The following is a 17676-nucleotide window of genomic DNA, read 5'->3' as shown; positions in this document are numbered from 1 at the left end:
TCCAGGTTCTCAACGACAATGACAATGGTAGCAATTAGAATACCACTTAACTACTCGTGTTCTTCATCCCACGACACAGTCTGAAAATAATAATACCAATAGTATCGCCAACAATGTGATCACTGAAGAGAGTTTATGATTTATTTCTTGCAATTATTTTTGTCCTTGGAGTATATACTACTAAGGATGTACAATCGAATTATTGTATTTTAAAGTCACATGGAATATTTCTCTATGTGTGGTTATGCCACCAATACATATGTAATTAAGTTCATTTAAATTTTTTATTTCTATTTTTTAATTGAGGCATAATTTACACAGTAAAATGCTCAGTTCTTAAAGTCTTTACAAATGATTTTAAAGATAGAAAGCTACTTTCATTCTGTAAAATTACACACACACACACACACACACACACACACACACACGTGTGTATGTGCCACCCATTGCTGACACAGCTACTAAAACCCTTCTAAATAGGGGTGATAGGAGCATCTTTTGTTCTAATATTTGATCTTTGACCCCCATTTCCTGACCCAGAGCTCCTAAACATCTTGGAATTTCCTGGGTGATAAGAGTGTCTTTTGTTCTAATGAGGCAACTGTTAGTGGGATCCTGGATGGGGGCTGGTTTCCAGAAAGACCAGCCATGATTAGAAGCTTGGTACTTTCAGACCCCCCCCTCCCCTTCTCCAGAGAGGGGAGACGGGCTGGATATCGAGTTAATAAACTGATCATAGCTATGTGATGAAGCCTACATAAAATTCCCAAAGGATGGGGTTCCGAGAGCTTCTAGGTGGGTGAACACACCCAGGTACTAGGAGGGTGGCATACCCTAGGTCCACAGGGACAGAAGTTCCTGTGCTTTCGGACCTCACCCTATGCATCTCTTCATCTGACTATTCATCTATATCTTTTATAATAAACAGGTACACATAGGTGTCTCCCTGAGTTTTGTGAGCTGTTCTAGCAAATTATGGAAGCTGAGGGGGGAGGGTCATGGGAACTCAGACTTGTTTATATATTCTAGATAAAAATCCTTTGTGAGTTATACAGAGGGGGCCAAAAAAATGTATATACAATTTAAGAAAGGAAAAAAAACTGTATCAAAATTGTAATACTCGATAAACACCGATAACAAAAGATGAATACAAGTCACATTTGACTTCTGAATTAACAAGAGGTGCTCAAAGTGGTAACCATCAGTATAATTTTAAAGTTTTTTTTCTTTCTTGAAATTTGTATACATTTTTTTGGCACCCTCTGTATATATTGTAAGTATTTTCTCCTAGCTGTGGCTTGCCTTTTCATTCTCTTAATGGTGTCTTTTGATGAGCAAAAAGTTTTGATTCTGAGGAAGATTAATTTATCGATAATTTATGGTTAGTACTTTCTGTGTCCTGCTCAAGAAGTCTTTGCCTACCTCAGCCTTCTTATGCTTATTATTTGCATGGCATATCTTTTTTGCATTATATACTTTCAATTTTATCTGTGCTTTTATATTTAAAGAGCATTTCTTGAGACAACATGTAATTGGGTCTGAAAATTTCTGCCTTTGAATTGGAGTGTTCAGTCTATTTAAATTTAATGTAAAGTCATGTATTTATTAAGGTGGTTAGCTTTAAGTCTACAATCTTGATATTTGCTTTATATTTATTCATATGTTCTTTCTTCCTTTTTTGCCTCCTTTCCCATATTCTTTTGAATTATTTCTTTCTAGTATTCTATTTTATCTCCTCTGTTGGCTTTTTAGCTAGACCTCTCTGTGTTAAATAGTTGATTTATGAAAACAATATGCATCCTTAACCTATCACAGATTACTTAGAGTTAATATTGTATCAACTCACATGTAATATAAGAAATTTATGAGTATATTTCCATTTACCCCCTACCCATCCTTTTTGTTATTATCACACATTTTTTCCCACATGTTATAAACTCCAGATTATTGCTTTTATTTTAAACCAGTCATTATATTTTTAAAAATTATGAACAAGGAGAGAAAAGCCTCTTATATCTCCCTACATATTTACTATTTTCGGCTTTCTTCTGCTAGGTTTCTTTTGCTAGATCCATGATGCCTCCGAGGAACTTTAGTATTTCTTGCAGTGCAGATCGACTGATGACAAATCCTTTTAGTTTTTGTTCTTCTGAAAATGTCTTTATTTTGCTTTCATTTTTGAAGGTTATTTCCACGGATATAGAATTCTAGATTGACAGGGTTGGTTTTTTCCCCCCTTCTTTCTCTCAGTACATTTTTTCCCCCTGGTTTACATTGTTTTTAATACAAAGTGGGTGGTTTTCCATTTTCCTCCAGCTTATAACGCATCTTTTGGCCTTGGCTACTTTTAAGATGTTCTTTGTGTCTTGGTTTAAGCAATTTGACCATGTTGTGCTTATATGTTCTCTATCTTTATCCTCCTTGAGGTTCACTGAGCTCCTTGAAGTAAACTGGTATTTTTCAACAAATTTGGGGAAAAGATATTGGGCATTATTTCTTCCAAAAAAATTTTTTTCTCTCCTGATCTCTCTCTTCTATTTCTGGAACTCTAATTATACATATGTTAGATTGCTTGATATTATCCTAGCAGTCACTGAAACTCTTTTTTTTAAGCCTTTATTCCTCTCTGCATTTCACTTTGGATTGATTCTATTGTTATATATTCAAGACATTGATCTTTTCTCCTGCAGTTCCCAATCTTCTGTTTAGCCTATTTGCTGAATTTTTCATTTCAAATAATACAGTTCGGGGTTCTAGAGTTTTGATTTTTTTATAGTTTCCATTTTAATACTGGTAGTCCTCCACAGGTTCACCTATTTTCCTTGAAATATTTAAAACATATTTATAATAACTATTTTAAAGTCCCTGTCTACTAATTACAGTATCTCTGTCATCTCTGGATCTGTTTGTTTTGATTACTATTGATAATTTATTTTTCTGGTTACGGTCTCCTTTTCTTGTTTCTTCACATGTTTACATAACTTTTGTTTGTATGATGGATATTATGGATACTATGCTGTTGAGTGAGATTTGATGTCTTCCTTTAAAGAGTTTTGAAATTTTTTTTCTGGCAGACAGTTAATTTACTAGTGGATCAGCTTGATCGTTTAAAGGCTTGTTTTTAAGCTTTGTAAAGGTATGTCTAGAATATTATTTTCTCTGGAGCTATAAGAGCCCTACACTCTGAGATGTGGCTCTTCCAGTATCTTAGCTGAATACCTAGAGTGTTTAGCAGGTCTCCTGGCTCAGGATGATCAGACCTTATATAATCTCCCAGAGCTGTGACTTTTAGAATCTGCATTCAGCTCACAGTTCTTTTGTAGCTGTTCTGTGCCAGGCTTTCCGGAATCTAGTCTTGTGCATTTACTCTTTGTATTTGGCTAAAGTCTTAAGGGACCACTATGCAGATTTCATAGCTCTTTCTCTGCACAAGTCCCTCCCGTCTGATTCCCAGTCCTGCAATTCCAACTGTCTCAGCAGCCTTGAATTCTAATATCTGCTCCCTCATTTCAGCCAAACTGCTGTGTTCTGCGTGGAGTCCCCTTCCTGTGCTGCATGGCTTGGAGCAGTACTTCCAAGCAGAGAGAGAGCCAGGGCAATTTCTCTAATGGATCATAGTCCTCTGTTACCTGTTGTGCAACAGCTAAAAACAGTTACTCTATATGCTTGCCCCTGGTGGAAGCACTGGTCCCGTCTTAGTTACTCTGTCCTTGCCTGAAGCAGACGTCATCTATTTTTGTTTTGCTTTTCAGAGTTGCTTTTTGTAATTTAATTTCATTTTTATCTATAATTATATAGAATATTTACATGATTCCAAATCAAATCTACAAAACAAGATTTAGTCAGAGAAATCTAGCTGGTATTCTTGTACCTGTCATCCTACCCCCTCCATTTTCCTATATGTAACTATTAAAAATAATATTTATAGTTTATTTTCTATTCTTTCTTTTGTTAACATAAGCAGATGCATGCATGTGTTTTGTATGCATCCCTCATTTTAATAAATAGTAGCACATTCTCCATACTTTTTTCCACTTTGCCTTTTTTCATGTAACTATGATTTCTGATGATCGCTCCATAAAGAGATCTCACTCATTCCTTCATTACAGTTGCATACTCCTCAATTTTAAGAGTGACTAAATGGTCCCCATTTGCCTAGCACTTTTCTGGTTTTAGTGCTGAAAGTTCATGTGTCCCAAAACAAGCTGGTCGGTTGTCCTGTCATTGTATGAGTGTGCTATGGTTTATTCAATCAGTTTTCCTTGGATGGACATTTGGGATGTTTCTAAACTTTTACTATACAAATAGTTCTCACCGAATAGCCTTGTGCATATATCTCTTTCTATTTTTGCCAGTGTATTTTTGCATTATATTTTTAGAAATGGCATTGCTGGTTCAAAGGTAAATGTGTATGTAATTTTTCCAGATATTGTGAAATTCTCCTCCATACAGATTGTACAATATGCATTTCTACCAGGAAAGCATGATATCCTGTTTCTCCAGAGATTCATCAACTGAGAACTTGTCAAACTTTCATTTTTTCCAATTGAATAGGTGAGAAATTATACCTCATTATAGTATTAATTTACATTTATCTCATTATAAAGAAATTTAAGCAACTTTCAAAAGGTTAAGAGCCACTTGCACTTCTTTCTGTGGACTACTGGTACAATTCTCCAGACTATTTTTCTATAAGCTTATTGGTCTTTTTCTTCTCTAATTTTAGAAGGTGTTTTATATATTAACTATATAAACCCTGTCTGTGACATAAATTGCAAATATTATTCCCACTTTATCATTTACCTTTTCAATTTGCTTGTAACAACTTTTGCCACATATTTTTTTGACTGTAATCAATTTATATTTTCCCTGTTGCTCATGGATTTTTGGTCATAGTTAAGAATGATTTCCCCATTCACAGGCTACAGAGCAATTCAACAATGTTTTCTTCTAGTGCTTATATGGTTTCTTTTTTTATATTTACATTTCTGATCCATTTGGGATCTATCCTGATGTGTGATGCAAGGAATGGATCCAATTTTTTTCTATGTGTCTATCCAATTATCTGCATATAATTTAAAAGTCCTTCATTATTCCTCTGATTTGAGCTGTTGTCTTTATCACATATTAAATTTGCATACGAATGGGTCTTTCCCTAACTTTTCTGTTCTATTTTATCTCATTTATAGAGGCTTTATAGCATATTTTAGTATCTAGTAGACATGGCCCCTGCTTTTTGTTCTTCTTTTCCAGGATTTTCCTCACTATTCTTATTTGTGGTTCTTCCACATGAACTTTATAATCAACTTATTTAGCTGCAGAAGAAAATCTGAAGATATTTTTGTTGGGATGTCATCTTTATGACATTGAGTCTTCCTATCCAAAAATATAGTATCAGATGACATTTTTGATTACTTTATTAGACTAGGGAGTTGGTGAAGTGCTTTGTGTGATCATGTGACTGAGGACTACTGGGTCTCACAAGTCTTCCTGAGCCCATCCAATGCCACCTCTTCCAGGAAGTCTGCCGTCTTTTTTTAGGGAAATGGTCTATCCATCCTCTACAGATAAGTTGTGGCTCACAGTAACACTTTCAACTATAGGTTATACCTATACATTTGTGTGCCCTATTTCCCCTTCTGGTCTAAGAGATCTCTGGGAAATTAGTATGCATTATAAATCATAGCAATACTGACACAAGCTAAGCTAAGAGTAGAGACTCTGAGCTGGTTCCTTCACATTAATTATTCTTCACATTAATTGTCTCATAGCCTTTCCAGGGATCACCAGCTAGCCAAATCCAGCCCACATTTGACCTGCATGGAAATATTTTATATTTTCAATTAGTTGCCAACATTTAAAATGATAAGATTTCACATAATAGTATAGATTTTCAGATTCTCTAAAAGTAACAGAAGCTCTGGCTGTGCTGGGCCACCTTCCCACATGGTAACAACCAGCTGGAGTACCTGCTGCCCCCTTAAAACCAGGCATGCGTGCCCCAGGTTTTCCCTACCTCTTCATTTCTGTTACCTGCCTGAGCCAGTATCTCTTCTCCTTAAAACCATGGGAAAAGGCAGGAATACAATCCTTGGCCCTGGCGCATACTGGGAGCCCAGCAAATATTTGTGGAATGCATGAATCCCTGTTTGCCAATTAGGTTCTGAGAGCTTAGCTGACTTAGCAAAGGTCACATGACCAGCAGGTGGCAGAGGAAGGGACCCTAAAGGTCTGCCTTGCTGCCCAGCCCAGTGGTGTTTGACAGCCGTCCAAGTGCTGGCCCACTCGGTCTTTCTCACCTATTAGCTGGTTAATGGCCATAGATTTGGTCTCAAGCCCTTAACTCTCTCCGATGGAATGTTACTAACCGCCCCATTAACACAGAGGCAGGGAGGGCGGCCTTGCACCTTAGGGGGGAAATGGGCCCTGGTGGCTTTATAGCTTCATAGAATTGGTTTCGAATCGCTTTTCTTTTTCTCTTCCCACAGAGCTCCCCTAGGCCTTGTCAAATCTGCTGACAGTGAGCACCCCGGGAGAGCTCGGTGGGAAGGCAGAATGAGGTTTGCTTTGCCCTAGGCAAGGGGGGCCTGCACCCACTGCTCAGGGATCCCTCCGCCTCTTAGAAGGAAGAGCAGAGGGCTCCAAGTTCTCCATTCTTTAAGCCGCCCCATGCCCCAGGATATGAGAGTTTCACCAAAAAAATTAACATTATAAAGATAAGTCATTTTCTCCCCATTGAACAAGTAGGGGTTGGGCCTCCATCCAGCACCAGCCACTGTGCTGGTGGCGAAGGCCTGTGACAGCACCACAGACATGCCCTACATTCTTGCAGGAGAAGCAGAAAAATAAGCTTGTGAGGAAAATGCACCTGGACAGGAAAGGACAGGTGCTGTGGGAATACCTGGCGAGCACCACCTGACTCATGTGGGATGGTCAGCAAGACTTCCCTGAGCATGCCACCTTCCAGCGGAGACCTCAGGAACAGACAGGGGTTCGCTAGTGGACAGGGAATTGGAAAAGCATTCTCCAGGGAGAGGGAGAGGAGTGTGAGAAAGCACAGGGGCAGATCTCAGGTGCTGAAGGAAGTTCAGAGGCTGGAGCACGGCCAGCAAGGGGCAAGGGGGAGGCAGGAAGCAACACAGGCACCGTGCAAGCAGCCACAGTCACATGTGGAGAACACTTACTATTGGCTGAACTAAACATTTCTCTGCCTAACGGGATGTTGGAGAAACTCATCGCTTACCCTGGGGCGGGTACCTAAGGTCCAGAACAAAGGACCCAAAAGGGCCGCTTTCACCCTATTGTGATGAGGACTGCCAGCAAGTGTCCAGACACCCTCCTCAGGGCCAACGGGAAGGCGGCAGCTTAGTCCTGCCACCCCCAGCCAGCCCCCAATTCCCCCTCTGGTTTGTAACTGAAAAGGAGAATTGTGGTCTTGTGGGGATCAGGTTTCCTTCCTTCCCACTCCCTCCCACCACTCCCTCCGCACCCAGTTAAGGAGTAGCGGTGGGAGGACTCCAAGGGACTTCCTCCCGCAGGGTGGGGGACCCTGACAAATCACTCTCTGCTGGACATTTGCTGAACGGCAGTGTCTGCCCAGCCTGTCTCACTGCCATGGGAACCGAGTGTGGGGAGTAGGTTGTGGGTGTGCTCAGCATGGGTCCCAGAGTTGGGGGTGGATGTGAACATGGAGCCTGGTGCTGGGAAAGGCAAGGACAGCGGGAGCTGCCTGAGCCGGCTGGGTGACAATGGGATTCAGGGAACGTTACCACAAACGATGGCACTTTGGCACACTGAATATTTTGCGCTGAAGGAATTTGAGAAAACAGCAGAAACATGAAGGACTGACCCCCACCCCCCTCCCTTGAGGCAGGTCATAAAACCCTCAGGTGAGAGCCCTTCTCTTCTCAGGGTGCACTGAGCACCCCCTCTGTCCTCTGTAGCTCTTTGCAGAAGAGCTCGCTACAATTTACAACTCAAGGTAGTAAGCGCGGGCTACCGGTTAGCAGTTAGCTGCTTGGCCTGGCCTCTGTCTGCCTGTACCTGGAGGAAAGCAGCATCCTCACCTTTGAAGGCAAAGGGACATGGAGAAGAACTGAAACAAACAGGCCTTGCCAAGTTTGCCCCAGTTTACTCTATTCACCTCCTACTTCTTGCTCTATCATATTCTTCCACAACTCCCCACTCTTCATCAATCCTAGCACAGAAATATTCAGCTTTGATGGTTTCTTCAGGTCTTCATTTCCTTATGAAGGCTCTTGTGTCACTTAAAAGTTAGATATAGTTGTACACTTTTCTCCTGTTAATCTGTCAGCTTCCTTGCCCGAGCCAGCCAAGGACCCTGAGAGGGTCTGTCCCTACAGTGAGTAAGAAGCTGGAGCGTATTATAAGCCTGAAGACCCAAAGGGCTGGGTGCTCAGGGGTTCCCTGCAGCTCCACATGAAAGAGCCTGGAGGCTTCTGAGAGGGGCTGCAGATGGCAAGAGAGAAAGTGCTGCTATGAACTCCTGGCATAGGCTGAAGGGTGAACAGGCGGCCCCTCTCTGGGTGGTCCTCAGAGCTGCCTTTACGCTAAATTAAATGCCACCCCAGGCAAAGCAGACACATCCCCATACACAGGTCACCTCATCAGCAGAGACCATCAGCAGTACCTCATGGAAAGTCACTGACCCTCTGGAAGGCCAGGGACATCTCTCCACCACCACCAGGAGGTCAGATGGGTAACACATCAACTGCCTGCCTTGGACGAGGAGGAGGGGAGGAGGCCGTCACCCCGAGGGGCAGGAGTAGATGGCGTGAATGAGCAGGCCACATCCCTGCCCCCCCCTTCTAGTCCTGTTTCTTGATCCATGGGGCCACCCCCCACCAGGAGGAGGGAAGAACTGAGGTTTAAATTGGACCGGACTTTAAATGACCAGCATGTTTCGGCATCTGCTGAAGTGATCATTACCAAATGCGTAAGGTGGTAGATTTGACGGCAGGCAGACAAGGAAGGAAAAGAGCCATTTCATGTCAATGGCACAATAAATCAGTTACTCGTCCACTATATCACTGAATTCTCCAAACAATCATGTAAGGCAGATACGGTTATTATTGCAGTTTTAGAGATGAGACAACCAGGAGATTAAGGAACTTAATCAAAATCACACAGCTGAGGAGTAGCTGAGCTGGGATTTGAACTCTCACTGAGGGGCTCTGAAGCTAAATCTCTGAACAGCACCACCTCCCCAGAGGGGAGCCTAGGCTGGCACTACCTACACGCAAGGATCTCCTCTCTCAGCTACTCTCTGAATGAACCCGGTAACGGAGCTCACCAGCCTAGACATCTTACTGCATTTTTAGATGGCTGCTGAAATAATAAGAACTTACTTTTTTTTTTTTTTAACAGCTAGAGCATTCCATTGTGGTTTTTTGTTTGTTTGTTTTAAAGAAAAATGGTTTATTTGGTAACGAGTAAAAGAGGAATTCTCAATTCCTTTTCTCTCTTCTGGTGACTGAACTGCGATAATCAAATAGATAGCAATGTAGCAGAATCCCCTTGCAGTCCTTGATCTTCTGCAGAAATACAAAGATGCCTGAGCTATGTGACTTGGAATTATTATTTTCTAGACAGAAGTGCCAGCTCTTGTGCTTTTCAGTGTATCCGCAGTTGCTACATTTGCCTTCTTGTCTTTGGGTTTCATGGCAGGAAAGAGAAGTATTTCCTTGATGCTATTGGAGGCTGTGAGAAACGTGGTGACTCGGTCGATGCCCATGGCCAACCAGCCGTGGGGCAAAGCCCGTATTCCAGGGAGGTGCAGAAATGGCTTCATCGGCACCAGTAGCTCTGGCCTTGGCCTGTTCTTCAAAAAGCTGCTGCTGCCACAAGGCATCATTCAGCTCAGTGTAGGCACCTCATGTTTCCTTCTTCGCGACAAACAGCTCAAAGCGCTCAGTCCGACCCTCTTTAGAGCAGTGCCGTTTGGCCAAAGGGCTCATTGTCTGCGGGTGATCACGGATGAATGTAGGATCGATACATGTCACTCCAAGGACTCCCCAACAAGCTTATCAAGGAGCCTGGCTCTCGACCGAGGCAGAGGGCATTCAACAGCGTTTGCCACATGGATATCATCAAGAATTGTGCGGGTCTCTTCAACTTTGAAGAGGTTAGTTTCTGGCAGCTTCACCCCCAGGGCTTCCCGAAGCTCTCTACCATGCTGATTCTCCGGAGGGTGGGGTGAAGTCAATGTCATAGGCCTGGCCCTCTGGGCCATCTGGGTGGTAGGTGACTTTGTAACTGCCTGTAATGTGCTTCATCATCCCTGAAATCATCTTCTCCGTGATTCCCAGGAGATCGTGATAGTCTGCATAGGCCATGATGCACTCACAGGTGGTGAACTCAGCACTGTGAGTCAAATCAATTCCTTCATTCCAGACCTGGCATCCAATTTCATAAACCACCAGCATGTGACAGTAGCGCTCTGGAGCAATTCTCATACATAAGTTTGTGTCCAGCTCATTGTGGTAGGTGGTAAAAGGCCTGGCCGTCGCTCCCCCGGCATGATACTCATTCAACCTCTAGGAATCCCAACTCATCCCAGAAACTTCTCAGATATGTGATGATCTCAGAGCGGATGATAAATTTCTGTCTCACAATGTCATTCAGGATCAAGTCCAAGTATCTCTGACAATATCATATTTCCTTGTCTTTGAGGCCAAAGTAAAGATGAGGTAAGAGATGCAAGCAAGGAGACAGCAGTGGGATCTCAGGGAATGATGCTCGGCTCACCCTCCTCGGCTTCCCCAGGATTCTCCTGAACTCCAATTATGTCTCCCCGACTCAGTTTATCATTGATACGAATAATAAAGTCTTCTTCTGATGTATAATTCCTGGAATTAGAATTGCAAGTCATTTCCATGACTTGAAACTTGACCCCCTCTCCTCGAAGGTCATAGCAGATGAGCTTTGCCCCAGAAATTCTTTTGCCATGGATCCTTCCTGCCCCCTTTAATGTGATGTCACTCAGGTGGTTCCCAGGCTGCAGGTGACTGTATTCTTGGATGAAGTGGGTGAGGGAGACGTGTACGTGGAACCTGTGGGGTACGGGTCTTCCCCACTGTCTTTACTTGGCGGACTGCTTGGCTGCAGGTCTTGCAGTCCTGGTTTGGGTCCAGCCTCTCCTGGGCACCCTTGTGGCAGCAGCACGGGCCTGGCTTAGTTGTTTCTCACTGAGCTCCGTCTGCTTGGCCTCCTTCTCTGCTACATTTTTCTCAGCTTTCAGGCATCTCTTTAGCTCACGTCTTTTATTACAAAGTGGCTTGTCCTTGTGAAGCACTGTGAAAGGAGCGAGTTGACAAGTCGCAGCTCCCTCTGCCCCCTCTGTGCCCTGGAGATTTGGCACAGGGACCCCCTAATAAGCCTTACAGCAGCTTGCATCAACATGGCAGAACGCCCTGGAACGAATGATTACCACCGCTTTTTGCTCACTTTGGACTTGCCTCTATCTACATTCACCTCAGCCCCCTGTACTGCCGCCATCTCTCCAAAGGGTGGGAGGCAAAAAGCCCTTTTAAAAAAAAATTTTTTTTTTCAATTACAGTTGACATTCAATATTACTTTATATTAGTTTCAGGTGTACAGAATCGTGGTCAGACATTTATATAATGTACGAAGTGATCCACTAACTAGTCTAGTACCCACCTGGCACTCTACATAGTTATTACAATATTATTGACTATACTCCCTATGCTGTATTTTACATCCCAGTGACTATTTTGTGACTACCAACTTTGTTATCCCTTCACCTGTTTCACCCAACCCCCCAACTCCCCTCCCATCTGGCAACCATCGTTAGAGGAACTTACATGTTTAAAGGGCTTTGTGGTAAACACACACAACCGCATTCAGTAAGTACTTATGAGGCACCTACCACTGAGCTGAGCACCTCCCAACTGCTCTGAGAGGAGGGCTCAGCAGGCAAGCCTTTCATCTGTCTTCTGCATATGAGGGAAGGCAGACACAGAAAGACTGCGTTTGTCTAAGGTCACACTGAGCTGGGGCACCACCAGCACCACCGGACATTTCGAGAGTGCTCAGTATGTGCCAGGGCTGTGCGAAGCGCTCCACACAGTCCTGTGGGAACTCCTGCCGTCCAGTCCTCTGTCCACTACTCCAGCCGGCCTTCCCACACTCCCCACTTCCTGCGTGGAGCCCATGGTTGTCTGGCCAAAGGCTGGGGAAGACCCTATAGTGGGGAGCCTGGGGGTCTTAGGGAACACCCAGAAACTTCCTTCCTTCCCCAGGGCCAGCTCATCACTCCTGCTGACATGAGTGGTCACAGTTCAAAGGATGGGACCTTAATGAACGTCTCATCCTCTAGAAATAAGTGGATAACGGCACACGCTGTACGCACTGCTTCCTTGCTTCCTGTGAGCCCTTGTGACTGCACTGGCCCCGGGAGGTCAGACTTCAAGCTTTCAGTCACTGTCACACTCCTCAGCTTGGCTGTTCCCTCGCCTCCCCCTCCCTTCCTTGTGTTTTTCAACTTCTAGAGGCCACCTTGGTTGATCTCTGCTCCTGTAATCACATTTCCTTCTCTTACTCTGACCCTCCTGCCTTCCTTTCATTAGGACCCTTGTGATTGCCTTGGGTCTATGCAGATAATCCAGGAAATCTCCCCATCTCAAGATCCTTTACTTAATCCTATCTGCCAAATCCCTTTTGCCATGAGAGGTACATATTCGCAGGCTCTGGGGATTAGGACTTGCACATCTTGGGGGGGCGCATTATTCTGCCTATCGACTGTGTGAGGAATCTTGATGCAACAAAAAGAGCCCTGGGGTGGGAATCAGGAATCCAGGTTCCAGTCTGGACCCTGTGCTGACTCACCGTGGGACTGTGGGCCAATCCCCTGCCTTGCTGGACTTTGAGTGGATATAAAATGAAGGGCCAGGGCAGATGGTCCATCTCACAGGCACCTTCCAGCCTCCACTTTATATGCTTCTACATACACGCTTTAGGCTTGGGGTTCTATCCAGCCACTCTTTTTATCTGCAGGCGCCCATTTCTTCCCACCCTCAGGGTAAGGGAGCTGCCGTCTGAGAAGACCTGGGAGGCCTGCAACAGATCCTGCCCTGGTCCCTCCCTTTCTCTTCCTTGCTATCATATGGCCGCTGAGCCTTTCATCCAGAATGACTTTGAAACCCTGCTATTGATTTTCCTGTCACTTCAGTTCATACCCTCCCACTCTCTACCTTCCTTTAAGTAGAAGTTTGAAAACCCAATTTGGACAAAAAAAAAAAGAAAAAGATTGCCCACATGATTTTCGGGGCTTGGCTGATAGAGTAGCTTTTCGAAGAGACAGCGTAAAGTGCTTGGGAGGAAGTAATAGAGATGTCCCTTAAATACTCATTTCTGATATGAGCCGACCTCTTTTTTCATTTGCAGTTGATGGCTGTTCTAGCCATGGGCTCCTAGCAGTTACTGAAAAGAGAAAGTGGAAAACCAAATCATGTTTTTTTGTTTTGTTTTGTTTTTGCTAAATAGGAAACCTACTTTGTTAAAAGCGAACCAGCAACCTGCTGGGCCTCCACATTTCCTTCTAGCCAAGCAATCGATCTTTGCTAGCCGGTATCTCGTGGCTGATCACCTCCTCCATCTATTCTCTCATTGATACAATCATGTATGAGCATCTACTTTTTCTACTTTGCATGGTAGTTAGTGCATGTGCCTTGAAGTCAGAGGTTCATTCATTCCATAAATGTTTATTGGGTGCCTACTTTATGTTGGGTGCTTGGCCAGGCACTGGGGACAAAATGACAAGCAAAACAGCTAAAGGGCTTGTCCTCAAGGAGCTTATACTGGTGGAAAAAACAGGGTAATTGCATAACCCCAAAGTATGGAATTACAAATTATAAATGTCATGAACAAAAGGTTGGGGGAGTTATGAGAGCTAATTACAAGAGGGCATGGCCTCGTTTATGGAGGAGAGGCCGCCCTGCGGAAGACGTGAGCCACGAATTAACAGGGTGAAGGAGGGGTGTGATGCAGACCGAGTAATCTGCTCACATAAAGCTCTAAGCAAGAGGAAGCTGGGCAAGTTTGAAGGCCTTGGAAGAATGCAGAGGGTGAAGGGAGAGGGGAAGGAGGAGCCGCACATAATGGAGAGTTTTGAACGTATTAATTCTGCAATACAGTCTGTGAACAAGTTAACTTTCAGTGTCCTCATCCATAAAATGGGGACAATGATACCTTCTTTGCAGAGTGGCTTTGAGGATTCACTGAGATAAAGCATGCCAAGTGCTTAGCTCAGAACTTGGTCTATTACAATCCTAGAATAAATGGCAGCAATGATTTTATGACTGTGCAAGGTGCACCGTAGGTGGGAGTTAGAAGGAAAAAGACGAACCAGATTTGGCCCTGATCTTCGAGCAGCTTCTATTACAGTTGGAGAGATCAGCAACAACTAGCCTACAAGTGTGCCTGAGTTTCTCCGCTGACACTGCAGTGTGAGTGAGCTCAGAGGAGGACGCTGACTCCGGAGGGGAGTCAGGGAAGGCTGCATGGAGGGGGAGGCGTCCACATGTACCGTCAACATGAACCTACATGATTCTAGTCAGGCAGGAAAGCAAGGAACATCTTGGCCGCCCTGGGAGCATTTGGGAAGTAGAGAGAGAAACAGCTGTGTTCCCAGCCTTCCTGCAGAAGGGAAGGGGCTCGGAGGTGTTCCTTCTCTTATTAATCCAGCTGCGAGCATTTTTTACTCCAGATGTCCTCCCCATGCTGGGCCCCTGAGGAATGAGGCTCGGAGTCTCAGAACAACATTAAAATGCTTCCCAGGAAGAGACTCCAGCAGAGCAGGTGAGAAGCTAACAGCAGCAGTGGCAGCAAACAATGAGAGCTCAGAATATGAGGCAGGGAATGCTTCCCGGCACCAACTTGTTGAACTGACTTAGACAAGTCCCCTCACCTATGGGCCTTGGTTTTCTCACCTGTAAGGTGAAATGACTGGCCTAGCTGACCTCTGAGGACATTTGTTCTTCTGACATTCTAGGTTTCCAGAAGGAAACTATGTGAAATGGCCACGTACTCCCTTGTTAAAATTTTTGGGACAATTTCCATTAAAAGGAAAAGAGAAAATGGAGACAATTCCCCACGTAATTCTGACTCCTCCTCAAAAACCTTTGTACATGTAAAACCTACCGAACTGCAACCTAAGTGAGTTTAGGAGCCTAAAATATATCTGGCAAATAAATTAACTTCCCTTCATTTTCCTGATCTAGTCCTAGCACAGATATTTCTAATAAATATGTGACCACAAACAAGGCACTTAGCCTTTCGAAGGATCTGTTTCCTCTTCTTAAAATGAAGACATCTGACTGAATCATCAGTTTGGACCCCTTTAGGTCTGTTTTCTCTGCTCTTGTTTTATTCATGGCTTTGATACTTGTGCAGGTCACTCACCTCCAGCAACAAGGAAGATGTGGGAAAAGCAACCCAGGTGGTCTACCATCTCCCTGAACCAGTGTCATGATCTGAATAAAGTCATGTGTTTAATGGTGTCTTTTGTAGGCCAGCAGAATAGCAAAGTAGTTACAAGCATGGGCTTTGAGGCAGGCAGCCTGGGATCAAACATGGTCTCTCACTTACTAGCAGAATGGCCTTGAGCAAGTGCTGACCAATGTGAAGCGTGTATAATTCTAGTGAGGCAGAAAAGCAAGAAGACTCAGCCTCCTTATCTGTGAAATGGGAGTGAAGATTCTGCCTATTGCTTAGAGTTGTTAGAAAGATTAAATACATAGTGCTTTCCAAATTTCTATCTACTGTAGTATCAAACATAGTTTCTCTGATAAATGGGCAACTGACCCTGAGCCTTGGCCCTAGGGTCAGGGAAATAGGGAGTGGTAGGGATTGAGGCCAAGTAGAGAGTGTACATTGTCTCTAAATGGGGCAGTTTACTCCAGCTGATTGTCACATTGTAGGTCTCAGTGTGGCCAGATCTGATTTTTTTTCAAGAGAAACCAGAAACCTGGATTTTTATGTAAAATTGCCTGATCTTAAGATATTGGCTCACAATGTATTTACAACACACTGTGCAAATAAGACCTGGCTGCTGCCAGGATGTGGCCCACCGTTGCCAGTTGTTAACCTCCATTAGGTGCTCCATGAATAAGTGGAAAAACCCAGATCATCTAATTTAGCTCTCTTAACAACCCCATTCCACAGATATGGAAACTGAGGCCAAAGCGAAGACACGTGAAATGATGTCTTCAATGTTGCATGGCTGGATTACATTAGAGCCGGGACTCTAACGTAGGTCTTTTGACTCCCAGTTTGGTGCCCTTTTGCCAAACCACAGGAATCCTTCTAGAACCCAACAGCCTGGGTGCTAAGCTGCCTGGGGCTGACTAGAAGCCCTGCAGGAGCTCAGGCACTGGAGACACAGTGCTCCTTGCTTTTCTCCTGTGTCTTTTCCTGCAGTGCTTGCAGATGACAATAGTTTGAGGTCAACCACAGAACCTCAACCAATGTGCTTGCATATAATACCCGCAGCCCAATGGTGGCTCAGGGGACATGTGTGGGGGATGTGTGTGTGATTAGGAGCTTCGAGGAATCAGAATTGACTCAGCTGTTCCCCTCATGCCAAGCCACTCAGCTCTGCCCACTTTCCCTGAGATCAGACGCAAATTGTCTTTTACTTGCAAAGTGTCTTTTAAAAAAGGTTACAGAACAAAATAATCCTCAATACAATATAATTATAAGATGTAACCTGCTCTGTGGTTAAATACTTGAGCTTTAGCAAATTTTAAGCTAAAAAAAAATGGATGATTTCATTTTTTATAAAAACAAGATTAGCAAATGAAAATCCATTCATTCTTATTAGAAAGATCCAAAGAATAGCTGCCTCTAATTGAGCTTTCAGACATCCTCCCCACTATCCACTTCCTCTGGTGCATCCTTCCCTTTGGGAAGCCTGATACATGTACCTACATTGCCTTCTAAAATCTCTCAACTGGGCCCCAGTTCTCAACTTTCATTCCCTTCACTGTAAATTCTAGTGCAAGCCAGCTCAGCCCTCCCGTCAGCGCCCCTTGGCTCTGACAGGCTCTCTGCCCATCGGGAAGTCCACTCTGCTCCACGCTAAGAACGTCATTAGAGGGGATCGGGATGTGAACCACTGGCAAACAGCTTCAAGAAACGAGTTTCCCACTTTGGCAGGAGATGGAGCAGGGACGATCCCACCAGGGGACCGGTGTGGCTTAGCGGCCTTAGTCCCAACTCTGTGTTCTTTACCGGGGTTTTCATCATTTCTTTTCCCTCAATTGCTTCCTCTCAAAGATATTTGCATTTAAACAAGAGTTTGCTTCCCCGCTGATTATTTCCCCCTCTTTGATTCCTTTGCAAAGGCAGCCAGAGTTGCTGGCATGTTGGTGTCTGGATGGGCTCCATGGCAACAGCCAGGAGTTGAATGATGTGAACTTCACCTCTTTCCTTTTGCAGACACTGTTCACAGAGTGGGCACATTTAGGAGAAAAATCGAGGAAGTGAAAACAGGACTATTTGTCACCTTTGGGTCTCAGGAGCCTGCTTTGAAAACCTCTGGCAAGAGTGCAGTGGACAAAATTTCTCAGAGAGGAGAAATTCCCCTGGGTGATGTTTGTACGCCAAGAGCACACGGTTCTATTCAGGGAGAACTGT

At 44.1% G+C, this 17676-nt stretch overlaps 1 long non-coding RNA gene and 1 pseudogene across 1 annotated transcript in view; both read right to left on the bottom strand.

Moving 5' to 3' along the window:
- The window catches only part of LOC148758294 (uncharacterized), an 83165-nt gene that overhangs the window by 29365 nt on the left and 36124 nt on the right, over positions 1-17676 (bottom strand). The gene's annotated exons all lie outside the window — the stretch shown is intronic.
- On the bottom strand, positions 9605-11517 carry LOC109457467 (lysine--tRNA ligase-like; annotated as a pseudogene).

Source organism: Rhinolophus sinicus, chromosome 5 (genome assembly GCF_057876585.1).
Source record: "Rhinolophus sinicus isolate RSI-liver-muscle chromosome 5, RSI-T2T, whole genome shotgun sequence".
Lineage (NCBI taxonomy): Eukaryota > Metazoa > Chordata > Mammalia > Chiroptera > Rhinolophidae > Rhinolophus > Rhinolophus sinicus.
The sequence above is the reverse complement of the archived record's forward strand: the minus strand, read 5'-3'. Positions and strand labels throughout refer to the sequence as shown.